The sequence below is a fragment of the Magnolia sinica genome, chromosome 9, assembly GCF_029962835.1.
Source record: "Magnolia sinica isolate HGM2019 chromosome 9, MsV1, whole genome shotgun sequence".
In the NCBI taxonomy this organism is placed as follows: Eukaryota; Viridiplantae; Streptophyta; class Magnoliopsida; order Magnoliales; family Magnoliaceae; genus Magnolia; species Magnolia sinica.
The window spans coordinates 47647604-47660760 of NC_080581.1; the positions used below are offsets into that span (position 1 = coordinate 47647604).

A 13157-nucleotide genomic window follows, 5' to 3' on the forward strand; every position below is an offset into this window, starting at 1 on the left:
TCGTTGTTGATTCTTTTTCTCTCCTGCAGGGGTTGGGTACAAGTACAGCTAATAATTTGATGTGTCGGGAACTTCTACGGAAGTTACAAAACAAATTGGTAAGACGATGTACAAACTAACTGCAAAAGTTGATGAGTATGCTCGTGGAATGATCAGTGGGTTTGGTTCAACCCTGTTTGAGGAGCTCATGGGAACTCCCCATGACGTTGAGCTGTGTTGGCCCCACCATGATGTGTGTCAAACATCAACACCGTGCATTTGATGGGTCCCTTTAAATTATGGGATATCCCAAAAATCAATCGTGCACTTAGTAAGGCCCCAACTGAAATTTGGATGCGTCTGAAACTTGGTATGACACCTCATCCAAGGGGCACACACATAATGGATGCGCTGGATTTGTGAACCTAAACCAATATGGGCCCAAAAAATAATTATGAATGTTTTAATAGAGGGTAACCCCTCTCAACTTTTGTATGTGGTGTGGCGCGCCATCGGATGGTGCATCCGATTGATGAGGTAGATGTTTTACACGCATCACGATGAGGCCCACAGAGCCATACCAGACCTCGGCCGAAATTTAGGGCATGAGCTAAAAAATGAGCCAGATTGAAAGTTGAAGTGGACCACACCACAGGAAAAAGGGAATCGAACACCCCACTGTTAAAAACTTCTTGGGCCACTGTTTACTTTGGTGTGGGCCACTTGGATGTTCAAGCTGCCTCATTTTTTGGCTCATGCCTCAAAATTCCATGGTAAAGTAGATGGCCGACACGGATATGTCATATACATCATGGTGGGCCCACAAATAATTATAAATGTTTTAATGGAGGGTAACCCCTCTCAACTTTTGTATGTGGTGTGGCCCACATAAGTGATAGATTGATTTAATTTTTAATCCCTGTCCCACTATGGGATGGTGCATCTGACTGATGGGGTAGATGTTTGACACGCATCATGGTGGGGCCCACAGAGCCATACCAGACCCACACAAAAAATTGGGAGCGCCCGCTTAAAATTAGGCGCCCAAAAAAATCCCCAAAATTAGGCGCTCTCCCACCCAAACCCCTCTTCCATCTCTCTGTCGCCCTAATCCCCTCCCTCTCCCCTCTCTCTTTATCTCTCTCTCTCTCTCTCTCTCTCTCTCTCTCTCTCTCTCTCTCTCACGCGGCTGCCTTCGGCTCTCTCCAGCCGCAGCAACGAGATAACCCATCAGGTATCTCTCTCTCTCTCTCACGTGGATTTAATAGATTTATAGCATAGCTTTTTACGCATTTTTTTGGTTGGGTTGCGTACATGCTTTAGCTTTTGAATTTCTCACGGTTTCACCCCCAAAATCTGATACAACAGCCCAAATTTTTTAATTTTTGAGCAAATATCCTCCTTGGATTTCATTTCTCCACTCCTCCAGATTTCATTTCCGAGCAGAAAATATACGCAGTTCTCTCCATCTCTGTCTTGCTTTTTAGGGTTTCCGAGGTTTTTCTTCTAGGGCTTTATGAGATTTCCTCCATCAGATAATTTCCCTATCTAATTTCATACTTTTTTTTTCCTTCAAATTTCAATTTATAAATCGAATTCCTCTATTTTTCTAAATTTTTGTAGATCTTTTTTCGAGCAGATTTATACACGTTTTCTCCATCTATGTGTTTTGTCTCTACGGTTCAAAGATTGAATTCACGGATTCTTGAGGTTTCTTAGGTTTTCAATTAGAGAGATATACAACGTTTTCTCAGTGGATATCCCTTCTCTTTCGCTTCGAGCTTGAATTTACAGACTGATACAATTTTTATTTTAATATATCGTTTCTTTGTATTTGCCTGTTCAAGCTCGAAATCAGAGGTTTCTGTTTTTTTATTTTTTATTTTTAAATTTTATTTAGGGAAGTTCCATGATTTTTGATGGATTCTACTTCTGCCAATGGTCGGAACAGTATCAAATTATCTAGAAGTCGGAAGCGCAAAAAGATCTGGATCGCAATCTCCGCATTCGTTCTTTTCATTCTTCTCATCCTTGGAATGTATTTGTTTCCCTGATCAATAAATGCCCCTCACAAAATTTTAGGTTACAATCTCACAAAATTTTGATTTTTCTGTATTTGGTTGTGTAGATTTGGTGTTGAATTTGTGATGGTTCGTTGGGTTTGATTCTGTTTTTTGTTTGTTTTGATCTGATTGCTGCAAGATATGGCTTTTAGGCTGTGAATGTGGGGTTGCTTGGGCTTCCTTTTGGGTTATTTATTTATGGGAATTTTAGTGATTTGGGGAAATTTTGTGAATTGGGTTATTTGTTTTTTGGGTGGTGGTGGTTGATTTTTATTTTTATTTTGTTGGGTTGCGTTGGACTTTTTGGGGATTGGTTTCTTTGTTTTGTTTGCAACAAGATATGGATTTTGGTTTTGAATGTGGGGGCTTGCATGGGTTTCTTTTTTGCTATGGTTTTGTAGTAATTTGGGGAGGGGGTTTGTGAATTTTGTTGTTTGTTTTTGGTGGGTGTGGTGGATTTTTGTATGGGATTTAAGTTTTTTTTAGCACTTATGTTGGATTTTTAAGTTTTTTTGGTTGGGTTGTTTTGGATTTTCAGTTGGGTGTTTGGTAGCTATGGAGATTTTGGGAATTGGGTTTTGGTTTTCTTAGTGAGGTTAGTTGAAACTGGATTTTCGCTTAGTTGGGATTGTGGTTGCTTTGAATTGGAATTGGGATTAGAGTTTCATGCCCCTCACAATGTAATTAACGGCCTGTGCCAGACCACTTCCCGGAATGTATTTGTTTCCTTGATCAATAAATGCCCCTCAATAGGGCATATTAGGGTTAATTTAATGGAGTCAATAAACCTTATAAAAAATTAGACATTCTTGTAAGCAAGATGTTTATTGTTCTTTCACTTCTATTTATTAGGTGACCAGTAAGAAGGCAGCTCTCATAGACTCCTTCAGTCAGTTGAAGGATAAGGTTGGACATCAGTGCATCCATTTCTCGAGGTAATTACCTCTTGAGATTGTAGTCCTTTTAAGAATTTTTTTTTTTATATATGTGTGGACCAGTTGATCAACAAGTAGATTAGGAACTACTTCCTGTAGAGGCGCACCGTGCATGTGCCTTATCCTAAAAAATGAGGCCGGCCCAATCATCTTTGAATGTAGACATGCCATGTTGTTTTGTTTCATGCTGTCCATTTGTTGGATCATGTTTCTAGCCACTTGATAAATGCACTATCTAGAATTTTTGCCTGAGCCAACTTGTGACTATTTCAGATCTGTACATTGCTGATTTTTAGCACTTCAAGACACTGATTTTTAGCATTTGATGGGTCCCCTTTAAATTATGGGATAATCTAAAAATCAGCTGTATACGGAACTCTGGTGGGCCATACCATCTAAAATCATGTGAAGACACACCTAAAACATATAAAAGCACTTGGTGGGCCCCACCTGAAATTTGGATGCGTCTGAAACTTGGTATGACCCCTCATCCCAGTGGCACACACATAATGGATCGGCTGGATTTGTGGACCACATCTCTGTGGGCCCAAAAAATAATTTAGAATCTTTTGATGGAGGGTAACCCCTCTCAACTTTTGTATGTGGTGTGACCCACACAAGTCATAGCCCGCCATGATTTTGGATTTATAGTTATGTCAATTTTGTCAAAGTTTTATACATTGTTCCCCTCCTTTTTCTGGAAATTTACAGTAAATAACTTATGGCCCACACAGTGTTTATGATGCTTAAATAAATCGACCTGGATGTGTGGTAATGATGTTAAGATCAACCCCCTAGAACATTTGCTTATGATGCTTAAATCAATCCACTTGATCATTTTATGAATGATGCTCAACTTAGTTCACTTGAACATGTGTGAATGATGCTCAACTTGGTTCACTTGAAAATGTGCGAATGATGCTTGACTTGGTTCACTTGAACACGTGTGAATAATGCTCGACTTGGTTCACTTGAGCATGGGTGTATGGTGCCTATGTTGTAATTTATAGATTTGTAAGTTAGATAATTAGTTACTTGTTTGAGGATTTCTATGGGCCATGCATAGATATGGTGTGTTTTTGGTGGCATAGAAATCGCTCAAATTGTCCCATTTTGGATAGTTCAATGTTAGATGGATAGTATGCTTTTATATAACCTATTTAAATGTTCATGCCTGATCCGCGGTTCATCTCCTCGCTTCTCTCTAGATATGTTTCTTCCGTTCTGTATCCAATGCCAAATATCTTTACGTTGTTTTAGATATTTGGCATCGGAATGTAACGTAAGATCAACTTATCTGGAGAGGCATGGGGAGATGCTACCGGATTTTTGGCGTGGACGTTTAAGTGGGAATATGAAAGTATTACAATCTATCCAACCTTGGATGAGTAACTAATTTAGGATTTAATTGTATCATCTCGAAATTGGAGTAGACCCGGATGTACGTCGGAGCTATCCGGATGTTGAGCGGGGGTCCCTGAAAGATGGGAACTGCTGTTATGACCATGATAAAGTTGTCCATTTCCTATGGACAGCATTAGAGGGGCCTGGCAAATTAGAGACGGCCGTGTTTATATCTGTATTTGCTTGAAATTAATGGAGTAGACCCGGATGTACGTCGGAGCTATCCAGATCTTGAGCAGGGGTCCCTGGAAGATGGGAACCGCTATTATGACTATGATGAAGCTGTCCATTTCCTATGGACAGCATTGGAAGGGCCTGGCAAATTGGAGACGGCCGTGTTTATATCTGTATTTGCTTGAAATTAATGGAGTAGACCTGGATGTGCGTCGGAGCTATCCGGATCTTGAGCGGGGGTCCCTGGAAGATGGGAACCGCTGTTATGACTATGATGAAGCTGTCCATTTCCTATGGACAGCATTGGAAGGGCCTGGTAAATTGGAGACGGCCGTGTTTATATCTGTTTTTGCAGGGACCACAACCTAAACCTATTCTCAAATCCCTAAACCTAAACCTAAACCTTAACGTATTCTCAAATCCCTAAACCTAAACCTACACCTAATCCTAATCTCAACTCCCTAGCCTAAACCCAAACCTAAACTTGAAAACCCAAACCTAAACCCGGTCCCGAACCCGAACCCGATTTCCTAAACATAAACCTTGACCTATTCTCATTTCCCTAAAGCTATAACCTATAACCTAACCTAAACTTATAACTATAACCTAAACCTAAACCTATAACCTTAAGCCTAACATATAACCTTAACCTAAACCTAAACCTATTCTCAAATCCTGAAACCTAAACCTAAACCTATAACTTAAACCTATTCTCAAATCCCAAAACCTATAACTATAACCTAAACCTAAACCTATAACCTATAACCTAACCTAAACCTAAACCTATAAACTAAACCTAAACCTAACCCTATAACCTTAACCTATAACTATAACCCAAACCTATTCTCAAATCCCTAAACCTAAACCAAAACCTATAACCTATACCTATTCTCAAATCCCAAAACCTATAACCTAAACCTTAATGTATTCTCAAATGCCTAAACCTAAACCTACACTTAATCCTAATCTCAACTCCCTAGCCTAAACCTAAACCTAAACTTGAAAACCTAAACCTAAACCCGGTCTCGAACCCGAACCTAAACCTAAACCTTGACCTATTCTCAATTCCCTAAAGCTATAACCTATAACCTAACCTAAACCTATAACTATAACCCAAACCTATTCTCAAATCCCTAAACCTAAACCTAAACCTATAACCTATACCTATTCTCAAATCCCTAAACCTAAACCTACACCTAATCCTAATCTCAACTCCCTAGCCTAAACCTAAACCTAAACTTGAAAACCCAAACCTAAACCCGGTCCCAAACCCGAACCCGATTTCCTAAACCTAAACCTTGACCTATTCTCATTTCCCTAAAGCTATAACCTATAACCTAACCTAAACCTATAACTATAACCTAAACCTAAACCTATAATAAGCCTAACATATAACCTTAACCTAAACCTAAACCTATTCTCAAATCCCAAAACCTAAACCTAAACCTATTCTCCAATCCCAAAACCTATAACTATAACCTAAACCTAAACCTATAACCTATAACCTAACCTAAACCTAAACCTATAAACTTAACCAAAACCTAAACCTATAACCTTAACCTATAACTATAACCCAAACCTATTCTCAAATGCCTAAACCTAAACCTAAACCTATAACCTATACTTATTCTCAAATCCCTAAACCTAAACCTACACCTAATCCTAATCTCAACTCCCTAGCCTAAACCTAAACCTAAACTTGAAAACCCAAACCTAAACCCGGTCCCGAACCCGAACCCAATTTCCTAAACCAAAACCTTGACCTATTCTCATTTCCCTAAACCTATAACTATAACCTAAACCTAAACCCATAACCTAAACCTATTCTCAAATCCCAAAACCTATAACCTAAACCTTTATGTATTCTCAAATGCCTAAACCTAAACTTACACTTAATCCTAATCTCAACTCCCTAGCCTAAACCTAAACCTAAACTTCAAAACCCAAACCTAAACCCGGTCCCAAACCCGAACCCAATTTCCTAAACCTAAACCTATAACTATAACCAATTCCCTAAAGCTATAACCTATAACTATAACCTAAACCTATTCTCAAATCCCATAACCTATAACTATAACCTAAACCTATACCTATAACCTTAAGCTTAACATATAACCTTAACCTAAACCTAAACCTATACCTATTCTCAAATCCCTAAACCTAAACCTAAACCGATAACCTAAACCTATTCTCAAATCCCTAAACCTAAACCTAAACCTTAATGTATTCTCAAATACTAAACCTAAACCTAAACCTATAACCTATAACCTAAACTCAAATCCCTAAACCTAAACCTACACCTAATCCTAATCTCAACTCCAATTCCCTAAACTTAAACCTAAACTTATACCTAGTCTCTATTCCCTAAAACTAAACATATAACCTAAACCTATAACCTAGCCTAATCTTAAAGCTATTTCCCTAAGCTGACTTTAGTCATTTCATTGTAGACATGGATAAGAGTTGGATGCGAGCTAAGAACAGGTTTAGCCCAGAGTATAAGCAAGAGGTTTAAGAGTTCATGGAATTTGTGCGAAATCGGGCAGATTCAAGGAATAGGATTAAGTGTCCATGTCGAAAATGTAAGAACATGATATATAAGACTTTAGACAAAGTAGAGGATAATTTGTTCATAGTTGGAATTGACCAGGGTTACACTTGGTGGATCTATCATGGTGAAGATATGACCCATAGAGTTGAGCCCTCCAAAGTCCTTGCTGACCAAATTGTGCCGGATGACGAGGATGAAGACGTTGACGAAATGCAAGATATCATAAGGGATGTGTTCAGGGGAACAGCTGCGGATACTAATTTTGCAATGACAAGCAGTAACCAAGATATTCCTCCAATGGGTGATGTCGAATCAGAAAAGTTTAGTAGGTTGTTGAGGGAGGCAGAATGTCCACTTTATCCGGGGTGTTAGAACTTCTCCAAGTTGAATTTTCTTACAAAGTTACTTCATTTGAAGACAATAAATCATTGGAGTAACAAATCATTTGACATATTGCTTGAGTTGTTGAAAGAAGCGTTATCGGACGGTGAGACATTGCCAAAGTCTCATTACAAGGCAAAAACATTGATGCGAGACTTGGGCCTTGGTTATCAACTCATACATGCATGTATAAATGATTGTTTATTATATTGGAAAAAGCATGATAAGGCTGAAGAGTGTCAAGAATGTGGAGACTCTAGGTGGAAGAATGACAGAGCCAAGGGTAAGAAAATCCCGCGAAAGGTGTTAAGGTACTTCCCATTGAAACCCAGATTACAAAGATTGTTTATATCTCGTAAGACGGCTGAAGATATGAGGTGGCATAAGGAGAAGCGCGTTCATGATGATAGTACACTAAGGCACCCTGCGGACGCTGAAGCCTGGTAAAATTTTGACAAGCAACATGGCTGTTTTGCGGAAGATTCTCGCAATGTTCGACTAGGCCTTGTAAGTGATGGTTTTAATCCATTTGGTAATATGAGTAGCTCGTACAGTATGTGTCCAGTGGTACTTATGCCCTACAATTTACCTCCTTGGTTGTGTATGAAGGAGTCGTTTTTCATGATGTCATTGCTTATTCCTTGACCGAGGTCACCTGAGAATGACATTGATGTGTATTTACGACTGTTAGTAGACGAGTTAAACGAATTGTGGAGTCAAGGTGTACAAACGTATGATACATTTGTAGGACAGACATTTCGATTGCATGCAGCGGTCTTGTGGACAATAAATGACTTTCCCGCATATGGAAATTTGTCTGGGTGGTGCACGAAGGGCAAGTTGGCTTGTCCTACATGTGGTATTGAGACCTGTTCATTGTCATTGAAGCATGGTAGGAAAACATGTTATATGGGCCATCGTCGCTTCCTTCCGAGCGATCATAGTTGGCGTAGGAAGACGATGATCTTTGATGGCAAACAAGATCATAGGCCACCTCCCAAAAGAGCTATCTGGAGAAGACGTGATACAACAACTGAGTAACATTGGAGAGGTTAGATTTGGTAAGACATCGCACTTAAAGAAGAGGAAACGTACAGTATTGGACTATAACTGGAGAAAGAAGAGCATCTTTTTTGAGTTGCCCTATTGGAGTGATCTGAAATTGCGACACAACTTGGATGTCATGCATATTGAGAAAAATATATGTGACAATGTCTTTGGAACATTGATGAACATAGAGAATAAAACAAAAGACAGTTTTAAGACTCGCTTGGATCTACAAGAAATGGGTTTAAGGAAAGAGTTGCACTTGCAACCACATGAAAATTCGTATACTATACCAGCAGCCTGCTACACGTTGACAAAACTAGAGAGAAAGCGTTTATGTAAATGGTTGAGATCGGTGAAGTTTCCCGATGGGTATGCGTCAAATATATCTCGGCGCGTAAACGTTACGGACTGTAAGGTTACAGGAATGAAAAGTCATGATTGTCATGTCCTTTTGCAACGCCTACTGCCGGTTGCGATTCGTGGATTCTTGAGCAAGGATATCAGTGCGGTACTGATTGAGTTGGGGATATTCTTTAAGGATTTGTGTTCGAGATCGTTGAATGTAGATGTTATTAAACGACTGGAGAGGGACATTGCCGTAATCCTTTGCAAACTTAAAAGAATATTTCCATCGGCATTTTTGGATGTCATGGTACACCTAGCGATTCACTTACCGCACGAGGCGAAGCTTGCAGGCCCAGTACAATATCATTGGATGTATCCAATCGAAAGGTGGTACCAATATGTTAAATTTTTTATTCATTCCATAAACTACATATATCTATGTTTTCATACATATAACATAGTGGTTTTGTGTATAGATACCTTCACACACTGAAACGATTTGTGAGGAATAAGGTACGACTGGAGGGGTCGATAGCTGAAGCGTACATTGATAATGAGTGCTTTACATTTTGCTCCATGTATCTTCGTGGCATAGAGACTAGATTCAACCGAGAAGATCGGAATGCCGATGAAGGGCAGGAGCATGAACAAGGACCCATATCTGTATTTGCACATAACGTTCGTCCTTTAGGATCCCCGACGTTTCAGGATATGGACCTTGGGGATCTAGCAAAGGCGCGGTGGTATGTGTTGCATAATTGTGAAGAAATAGAGTCGTACTTGGAGTAAGTCTTCCCTCGATTATTATTTTCTCTACATACGATGATCTTAATGTTCCTTGCTGATGACATGCCATTTATGTGTAGCGAACATATAGACGAGATGAAGTCCAAATTTCTCACAAATTATGATCGAATGCATCAGAATCATTTTCCAGAATGGTTCGCCAACCGTGTAAGATTTCACATTGTATCTCACCACACTTAACATTTTCGTTGTATTGCACATTATTTCAACTTATGAAAATCCCTAAACAATTATATTCTGTACATGATAATAGATGAAGACGTTGCGCACAAGCAACTCTGCGGATGCGTCTGATGCATTATACTCACTGGCATGTGGCCCTGATAGACGTGTATCTAGATATACAGGTTGTATTGTAAACGGGATTCGATTCCACACCGAAGAACGTGAAAAGTACAGGACCACACAAAATAGTGGGGTGGTTGTGAAGGGAACACATGAGGATGAAATTGACTTTTATGGCATTTTGACAGATATTATTGAGCTGAGTTATTGTATGAGAAAGTGGGTGTACTTATTTAGATGTGATTAGTGGGACATTGGAAATAAGAAGTTGGGAATACAGACTGACAACTACTTTACGAGCATAAATTTATCTCGGAAGTGGTTTAAGGACGACCCATTTGTCCTTGCCAGCCAAGCCGAACAAGTATTTTATCTCGCTGATACCAAGTTAGGCGGCTCTTGGCAGCCCAGGAACGTATTTGACGTTCCCATACCAGAAGTTGAAGATAGTGAGGACAGGAGAAATGACACGTTTATGGTTGAAGAAGCATATCAAGAAGACATGCCATCTAGGGATACATGGACTGATTCAAGTGTTGATATTGATGTGGTGCAATTAGATAGAGATGATGTGCCACCTGATCATGTTGATGCCTCAATAATACGTGATATTGTTACAGATGATAGCGGTTTCATTGATGACGACGTTACAGACAATGAGGATGAAATACTGATCAGTGATAGTAATGGTGAAGAAATAGCTCTAAGCGATAGTGATACAGACGACGATTATTAAATGTACACATCATTTACATGTCATTTTTCAATTCGAATAATTTATGTATTCCATGTATACGTGAAAATTACAAGTCATGATTAATTCTTTTTATTGATTTGTTTATAATCCACATTTGCAGTTGAGTTAATTTCTGATCATGTCCTCCTTAAACCGGAGCGTAACAGAATCACGCAACATACTTCATCAGCCACGAGGAGGCCGTACAGTCCGCACCGCTGCACGTGACCGATGAGGATTGGCGGATACTCTGCGATAGGTTTTCGTCTGATTCTTTTCAGGTAATATTTACATATTTATGATATCTTAACGTAATAATTAAATTCTCAATTAATAACAATGTATTATGAATAACGTGTTCAGAAGAGGAGCAAAATAAATTCTGACAATAGAGGAAAGTTAGAAGTGAACCACGTAGCTGGTTCAAAGTCATTTGTACGACTTCGTCACGACATGGTAAGAAAGTACTGGTAATTACTACGTTTATATATTCTTTCCATGCATTTATATTAATTCTATTGTCTTTTCAATTACGCAGCGAGATTCCGTCACTGGCCAGGAGCTCGGACCAGTAGACTTCTACAAAGGGACTCACTGTCGGCAGACGATAGGATCTTGGGTACATCCTAGAGCCAGCGAGATTTGGGTAAAGATCCTTACATTGTAAAATTTATTTGCATTAAATTATAATAATGTCATTTATTATGAAAATTCATATGTTTTCATTACAAGAGGAGATGAACACCTTACGCAGTCAGCCCACTCCCGATGGCACTCAGTGGAGTGAGCCAGAGATCCTGAGTCAGGTGCTTGGCACCCGTTCTGGATATGTGCGTGGGTTTGGCCATGGTGCCAAGCTCATGGCACCTGCTAGAGCTGCCTCCAGCCGATCCATCGTCGTTGGCGACAGCGCCGTACGCCGAGCTGATACTGTAGAGAGAGAGGTTCAGCAGCTACGGGTCGTCGTCGATGACATCAAAGATCAGCTAGACAGACAGAGGGAGGAGCAGGTGAGGCAAAGGGAGGAGCAGGAGAGGAGGATGGAGGAGGAGTTGGCGAGGCAGAGGGAGGAGCAGGAGAGGAGGATGGACGATCAGCTGGCAAGGCAGAGGGAGGAGCAAGAGAGGAGGATGGAGGAGATGCGGGTGGAGCATGAGCGACGGATGATGGAGATGTTTCAGGTTATCGCTGCACGCTTATCCACCGATGCCCTAGCGCCTCCGCCTTCATCTGTGTGATTTTTTTATATATTTGTTTATTGTGTTAAGTTTTGAATGAATGTGGTGCGGATTAGATTGTTTGTGTTTGGATGAATGTAATTTATGTTTGGGTTTGGATTAATTTAATTAGATGGATGTGAATGTGAATATGATGAAATATATATATAATAGGTGTATATCAGGATGAATATGATGAAATATATTGTTAACATGTGTATATCAGGAATTTTGAGCGCAATTTTAAGAGGTATATTAAAAAAAAGACTTTTAGCAACGAAAATTTTCGTAGCTAAAAGTATTGTAATTTTTAGCAGTGAAAATCTTCGCTGCTAAAAAGGCTTGTAAAGTTTTTTAGCAACAAAAATTTTCGTTGCTAAAGGCGAAACGAATTTTTTAGCAGCGAAACTTTTCGCTGCTAAAAGTCTTGTATATTTTTTTTGCGACGAAACTATTCGTCGTTAAAAATGGAAATACTTTTAGCAGCGAAAATTTTCGCTGCTAAAAGTCTTGTACAATTTTTTTTACAACGAAAATTATCGTTGCTAGAAAGGAATGAATTTTTAGCAGCGAAAATTTTCGCTGCTAAAAGTCTTGTAGAGTTTTTTTGCGACGAAAATATTCGTCGTTAAAAATGGAAATACTTTTAGCAGCGAAAATTTTCGCTGCTAAAAGTCTTGTAGAGTTTTTTTGCGACGAAAATATTCGTCGTTAAAAATGGAAATACTTTTAGCAGCGAAAATTTTCGCTACTAAAAGTCTTGTACAGTTTTTTTTACAATGACAATTATTGTCGCTAGAAAGGAACGAATTTTTAGCAGCAAAAATTTTCGCTGCTAAAAGGCTTGTATAGTTTTTTTTGCGACGAAAATAGTCGTCGCTAAAAACTGAACTATTTTTGGCAGCGAATGGTTTCGCTGCTAAAAGTCTTGCACAGTTTTTTTTTTTTGCGACGGATATTTGCGTCGCTAAAAGTAATGAATTTTTAGCAGCGAAAATTTTTGCTGCCAAAAAGTCTTTAGATGTTTTTTGCAACGAAAATATTTATCGCTAAAAACTGAATAATACTTTTAGCAGTGAAAATTTTAGCTGCTAAAAAGTCTTGTATAGTTTTTTTGGCGACGAAAAATTTCATCGCTAAAAGTAACGAATTTTTAGCAGCGAAAATTGTCGCTGCTAAAAGTCTTGTACAGTTTTTTTTAGCGACAAAAATTTTTGTCGCTAAAAGTCT

At 39.1% G+C, this 13157-nt stretch overlaps 1 long non-coding RNA gene across 2 annotated transcripts; it reads left to right on the top strand.

Moving 5' to 3' along the window:
• Positions 1-10909: 10909 nt before the first annotated feature.
• Positions 10910-11935, top strand: LOC131256288 (uncharacterized). 2 transcript variants are annotated; one of them, XR_009176725.1, is made up of 4 exons: positions 10910-10991; positions 11074-11166; positions 11249-11720; positions 11835-11935. It is a non-coding gene; the product is annotated as an uncharacterized LOC131256288 (long non-coding RNA). The 2 variants fall into 2 exon arrangements; XR_009176724.1 differs by having other exon boundaries at positions 10916-11166.
• Positions 11936-13157: the final 1222 nt, after the last annotated feature.